Genomic DNA, 7,954 nt, shown 5'->3' with positions numbered 1-7,954 from the left:
AAAACTAAATAATTAAAAATCTAATTTTATATATTTAAACATGACATTAACTAATTCTCTCTGATGAGGTTGGGTTATTTTTATTGTGAGATGAAGGCTTTATATAGATGAGATTTTCTAGGTTCACTTTACAACACATTTATCACACAATAAGAAATCTACAACAATCATGCCGCTCTCGAAACAAATATGCTATGTACACATTAACATCGATCATTATACATGATTCACATGGATTGCTTCACCTTTATAACAGAATCCTTCACACATCATTATTGTACTTTTTACATATACAATTACAATCCCTATTTACGTAAAATCATTTTAATTTTTAAAAAATATTTATTTTGCTTTCTTAATTCGTCATGTTTTTTTTTCTCGTTGGACAAGTGTTTATTTAAAAGCGTCTCGAACATAATGAATGTAAAGCGTTTCTTATAAATGGATGGAGAACTTTTGAGCTTTCAGCATGTGTTTGGCTGTTTATGCAGTTCACGCTTTAACATCAAAATCTTAGCCACCACTTGGGTTTGTTAGAATAGGCCTTTGACTTCCATATATATATATATATATATATATTCTTTTCCACTCTCACTACGTCTCTCTTTTGACATATACTCAACTATTTTTAATTTTATACAAAAATTATAAAATTTTTTCAACATGCTAAACATATAATGAAGTTTATATCAAATGTATTACTATATAATGACATTTATAACTCATGCTTATTCCAATTTATTCACAACTAAAAATCATTGTAAATCAAATCAAAAGGTTAATAATTATTTATTGTAAATTAATGAATCCACAAATTGTAAAACGAATTTGTCGTATAATGTGAAAGAAGATAATCAACGAGAGAAGAGAATCACTAAAAGAAGAGAGTGCATAAAGAAAGAGAAGAAAAATAATATGTAATAAGGATAATTTGAAACCTTATATCTAACTTGAGTACATCTTTTATAGTTACTAAAATAAGGAATGGAGACATCCATCATTTCATTTATTTATAATTATATATGCTTGGTGAGGTATCTAACCTCATTTTATCTATTTATTTAACTTAACTATCTATGTTTATTTTGAATATCCTAATTATTTATTTATAATTGTAATAATTAAAATTTTAAATTACGTGAAGAAAAATGACATTATAGACATCATATATATATAAATAATATGACAAATAATGAGTTTACTTAGTATAAATTAGTCTGTAGTCAGAGGTTTAACTAGATCTAAATGAATTTTCTTTTTACACAAGATGAAATAATTTTGTGCAAATTTAGTGAGTCTCATTTATTTCGACTAAATAAATAATATATTTATATGTATGTTAATTCTCAAACCCCTGAAAATGACACTTGGAAGGAAGGAACAAATGTCTCAAATAAAAGAGTTTGAGCATTTTATAGAATTTTTTCACAGCACAGCTCATCCCATTTTCTCATAATCTGTATCTCTCTAAAACTCAAGCCTATTCTTTTCTCCTCCTTCTCTCTAGAAATTCTTCATCCCATTTCATTCTTTTCTTTAACCAGCCACTGTTTAAGCAATCTAGGAGTCAAGATCATTGTCTTCCACCGATCAAAAAATCAAGTTTAGAATCAATAAGTTCAATCTCTTCCTAGAAATTATGTTTCCTGGTACATGCAAGCCAAGTTCCTGGTTGCATGTGCTCATCATTTTCTTATTCACGTTTCTAATCACTTTCTTGGTTTCTCTTGGGGTGATCCTTCCTTCTTAATCAGTGAGCTTTAGGTGTTCTGGGATTTTGGTGTGTGGTGCTCGCAATTTTGCGGTTTGATTTAGCTTGTTGTTTGGTCCAGTTATAAGGTAAGGGAAGCTAGCTAATTTAATTACTTTGTTTTGATGTATGAAAATGTTGTTTGATGATATTGAATGTATGTGAAATTGAATGAATTGGTGTTCGGTGTTGTTGGTGTGGAATATTGATGTTGTGTTTATGATGATTTTGTATCTGCGTGATTATGGTTCAGTGGCCGAGTGAAATTGGAAGGAAGGGTGGTAGTGAAATGGGGGACACTTGTGCAGTCAAGAGAAACCACAACGGTTATTTTAGCTCATAGGCAGCAGTTCCTGAGCCGAGGCATATTCAGGCGAGGCAAAAAGTTCGATTTTGAACCGAGTTAGTTTGTCCCTCTTTACTGCCTCGGTTGGAAGACAATAAGGTCTTTTTTTTCTTCTTTCATCACCTTTACGTCTCGGTTCTGATTTTAATTCCAGATTCTCCAAATATTATTTTTGTAAACTAAAAATCATTAACATCTAAAATAACTTTTATTATGAATAAAAAATTATAATTAATTTATAAATTAGAATTTAAATTGATTTTTAACAGGTATTATAAAAAATTTACATTCCATGATTTGAATGATTCGCCTTGAAGTATGTGAATAATAGAAAAAAGAGATGTGATTGAGTGTCCTTGAAGTATATTAATAAAAAAAGAAGTGTTTGGGTGAGTCCATTATTGTTGGTGGGTATTTATTGTTATTGTTTGATTAATGAGAAGGGCCTCCACCGTAAAATGTAGGAACCCTAATGCCATGAACTTCTTTTCTATAAACCATACTGCCATGCTTTAATATTAATACCAGTCAATCAAAACAACAAAGTATTAAATGCATTGTCATGTCTCTCTCTATTATGTACAGTGTAGTTGAAAAGAGCGTAAATATAAACACAGTGCAGTAGGCCTGCACTTTCATCACACATCGCTGTCCACAGCTGTGTTATCCATCGCAAGGAAAATTAAGCCTTTCGCACAACTGTGTTCAAAATCTAAACCTCCTACCGTCACAAACACAGTATTTCAAATTTACAACATCTCCGACCCATTTCCACAGGCTTTGCGTACCCACCGAATTCTTGTGCAAAGTTTCAGAATATTCATTTATTTTTCTTTCAATGATAAACTTAAGCTTATATTCTTAATATTTATGTAAAGATTTAAAAGATAACATTTTAGAATTGATAATAATTTAAAAATAATATGATTCAAATATTTTAATATTAAATAGTTTTGTTATTTTAAAATATATTATTTTTTAAAAATAATTTTTTTAGAGTTTTTTAATTTTTAGAAGAACCGGTAAGATTAAGAACTGTCTTTTTCGACTCCTTTTTCGTAATTCTCCACTTTTATGTTGTTTCTCATCGTTTGTCTCGTGCTTTTCTCCTTGTTTTTTGTTGCTGTTTTTTTTGTTAAGAACTGGGTTTTTTACCTTTTAAAAATCTAGTTCTGTATCGTAGCCATATCAACTCTTTCCAACACTGCAAATGAGAAAAACTTTATTTAATTTTAAAATAAATAAAAATACTGTCGTGCACACGATTTTTTTATATTTATTTAATATCATATTTTCTTTTTTGAAAATTACAAAATTATTATTTTTATGATTATTTTATTTTTATAATATGTGACAATGTAAATATGTGTTATTTTGTATTATTAAAAAAAACTATTAAAAATGTAAAAGTATGCCCAGCAAACGGGGCAGATATGCAAATTAGTCCCTCTGTTTTTTTTAGATGGATATGTTTCTTACGATAATCTTTTTATAATAAAACTGTTTTATTATGTAAAATGTGAATAGAAATTAAAAGTTAACCCTTAACGTTTACATATATAATTTTAACTTTTAATACTTTTTTTTTTCTTTTACGTTTATGTCTTTTGTTTTCTGCACTTTCTTTTCGAATTGATATTTATTAGAATGTTGTTGGTTTAATTTTATTTGGGATGTTATTAATAAAGGAAAGAAGGATGACGACACATACATCAATAATAGAGCTAGAACCTTTTATTTTACTTGGGTTTTCTTTCTCATTTTTTTTTTATTGTGCAATAATAACGAAGACACTATTGGAGTAAGGGTTTGATTTCCTGCGAAGACATGGCGGTGGTTTGAAGATTCAATTTTCTGTTGGCTTTGCTTTGTTGTTAATGTTTCTTGACTATATATTTTTTTTAGTGACAAAATCAAAATCGAAATTCATTTCTCACATTGGTTCATGTTTTCCAAAAAAACACTACAATAAAATGAATAGTTATGAACTTTTTCACTTTAGAGTGATTTGTATTAAAAGAATTTTTTTTTGTAAAGTTGAAGAATAGTTAATGAATAGAAAAGTTAATTTTAGGATAAGGCGAATTTAATTGAGTTGAATAGATTCAAGAGTATCTAAATTTTGAGAGTATCCAATATCATTGAATATGTAAAGTTCAATCTTCTTTTATGTTTCTAAATATTTATGTTGACTTTTCTAATCACAAACTCTTCTTTTAACTATCAAAATATTTCATATGATAGTGACATTATTAAGTTAAAACAAACTCAAAAATATTAATTTTATTATAATTTTTTTTATTTGTATCAAACTTGACGGTGTTCAATATAAATTAACATATTTAATCAACATAGATTTACGTTGGACACTACCATATTCAACGTAAATTTTGTATCATGTATTTTACATACAATGTAAATTTATGTATCTACACTAACTTTGGACTTATGTCTAACATAAAAAGTTTAAAATAATTAACGTTAAAGATATTTGTTATTTTAATAAACTTGTTTAAACCCACACTTAAACATGCAATCAAGCAAATAAAAACATTTAATTCAATTACGATATTGTATGACCGTCTATGTGATAGACCGTATGATTATCACATGAGACACCGAACGGTCAAATCACTGTGAGATGATCACTAAAATTAATTATTTCCAAGCAAATTATGATTACCATCAATTAGATTGTGATTAAATTGCCGTTAATCTAAAGTCCATTATGAAAACTATAAATAAAAGTTTGAGGTAAAAAAGGTAGATGATTGCATTTAATATGCATTAATTATTATAACTGTCAAACAATCACTAACTTTGGCATCAAAATACCTTCTGCAAGTAACTTCTAAATTTGATTGAATGAACATCTAAGATAAACGTGGGGAAGACTAGGGATGTGTTTACTTGAGGAAGTGGATTTGAAGAAGAGGAAGTGAATGAATTTTAAAGTGAATTGTGTGTTGTTTTTTTAAAGAGATTTGAAGGTGATTAAGAATAAATTAGGAAGTAAAGTTTATAAAAAGTTTGTGTAGGACATGACCTAGATAAAAAAAATGTTTTAATAGATAAAAAATGAATATTACTAAATTGTCCTTAATTATAATAGTAATATAAAATGATATTTAAGAGTAATATTATATATATATATATATATATATATTATAAAATATATATTTAATTAGTTTAAATTAAATTTAAAGAAAAAAGAAAAGTATATTAACGAACTACAACACACAACTTAAAAAAATCATATGAACCATGTGGGATAGGTAAAATATGCACCATAGAATTCGTTCACCAAAGAATCTGATTGCCCCCAACCCATAGAACTAATTATGCAACTTCATGAACCTGTAATGGAAAATAATATATGAATATTTTTGTAAAAGCGTATATCCTCCACATATTTCATTCGTAAATCCTCTCTTCATAATATTTTACCTATCCACAAATCATCGTCCATGAATCATCAAATACAAACATATAATCACCCACAATTTCTTTCCTTATAACAATAAATATACCAAAACAAACACACCCTGAAACTTGGACAATAAAACATACATTACAGTGTAAAAATCATAACATCGACTCCATCATCAAAACAATTCCTATTAGAAAAATTAATATTATAGCATCGATCGAAATATCAGAGTTAAAGAAAACTTTACATAATCTCTAAAGCTGATATGATGCACCCACAAGCTTCATATTTAACAGTTTATGGTTGTATTTTTTTAATATTGATTTTTTTATCGAAATTTTTTTAATTTGATTATATAAATTCTATAACGTTTATTAAAAGTAAAAGTTAGATAACTACGGAAAAATAAAAAAGAAAGGAAGAACGAGGAGAATTGGACCACTATAAAGACAAGCTGAAGCAAACCTAACATATACATGTGAAAACAAACTGTAAGAATCAAAGATTTTCTGGTGAAAGTGATTTCATCTTTTATGGTATTCGATTTTATCCGCAACACCGTGGACAAACAGTATCGAACTGTAAGAATCTTACAAATTTCTGGCTTCTCTTATGTAAGCATGACGTGAATAGTATGGTCCGCTTTTTAAGTCTGTAGTGCAATGATTTTATTTTAACCAATTTAATGCAACTTTAATTTTTCCATAAATTAATGCAAATCACATTACAATAAAGAAGAATTTTAGTTAAACAACGAAAGCAGACATCAATTCAGTTTGACACTAGAAATAGACTCAAATTTTAGTTACTCCTAAAAATAATACTTTCGTTTTAATTATTAAAACAAAGTGATTTTAATCGATTACAAAATTATTTTAATTAATTAAAATAGAGTCAGCATGATAACTTTGAGTTTTAAACGATCTTAACATATTAAAATGTCATGTTAATATATTAAAACGTTTTTTCTTGAATTTCTAGCAAATTTAGGAACATTTTTATCTATTAAAGCATAACTGTAACTGCAAGTCGTAAAGGACTACACAATATTTTTAAAAGCTTTTGCGACATAATAAATGATTAAATCAAGATTAAGGAAGTACTTACAACACGATTAAAACAAAAAATTACAACTAAAATCTTAAATCAAACACAAAAATAACATCTTCAAAAGTACATAAAACTTAACATATGATTGAAAACATCAAATGTAATCTTCAAACTTACAATCATCAAATCTTTAAATTTCAAACTTTTATATAAACACACTTCCCGCAACATTGAATTTCAACTATTTCTTTTTTATGACTCAAGAATTTGACTTGAGATTTTATATTGATATAAAATAATAAATATTAACCGATTTAGTGAAGTTAACAAATATATCATAAAACCAATACCAGAAAGTCAAACATATAGTATTGTATGTTCTATTTACTACGTAACTATTAACTATCAATGACTTTACCATAAACTCTGTGAGTGACTGTTCACTGTTCACGTCTAATCAACTTTCCTAATTGTCTTAAATTGAAAAAATACATTTCTCATGTTCAGTAATTTTAAAAATTAAAAGTGTAGAAAAACTTTTGAACATGAATTTGGTCATAGGTGGTGAATAGAAGATTTATTATTTAAAAACATATTTTTATTTTATTTATTTAATATGATAAATAATTATTTTTTGATAAGAATAACATATCACTCTTTTAATCTTGTAAAAAATATTTATGATTTTTATTTTCTCAAAGATGTTAGTTCATAATAATAATAATAATAATAATAAAGCTAATTATTTCTTAAATGTAACATATTTGGACTCGGGGCAACTAAAGAATGAGGTTAAAATGGCCGGTGAACATGGTTCTACTTTCATGGATCCATGGCCCAACTTATACCAGCTCTATATTTCCAGGACATCATTCTCAGACCCAAAAGAAGAAAAAACATTTGCGTTTAAACAATAAACAAGACTGTTATATTTATTTGTGGAAATAAATTTAAAAGATTTCAATTTTTTTAAATTAGAAAGAACTTTCTAAGAAGGCTTTGATTTTAGAGAACAATTTTGAAAATTTTCAGAAAAAAAGTTTTGGTAATTTATAATTTAGGTTAAATATAAACTTGTAATTTCAGTTAATATGATTAAATCTATAAGAAATTATATGCATGTTCGATTCAAATTAATTAAGTTGAGTTTTTTTATTTTATTTTTAGATTTGGTCAAATTTAATCTAATCCAATTTAACTCGATTTTTTATGGGTTGGATAAGAACATTTTATATGCAAAACCTAAAATCGACCAAAGTTATTAAACAACATAATAATAATAATCTAAACTATTCATTAAATTATTTAGTTATTCAAATACTAAATAATATAATATTTTTTATAAATTAATGTAAAAGATAAAAAAAATTGAAATTAT

Source organism: Vigna umbellata, chromosome 1 (genome assembly GCF_029865625.1).
Source record: "Vigna umbellata cultivar VRB3 chromosome 1, Vumbellata_1.0, whole genome shotgun sequence".
Classification (NCBI taxonomy): domain Eukaryota; kingdom Viridiplantae; phylum Streptophyta; class Magnoliopsida; order Fabales; family Fabaceae; genus Vigna; species Vigna umbellata.
This window is presented reverse-complemented; position numbering follows the sequence as displayed.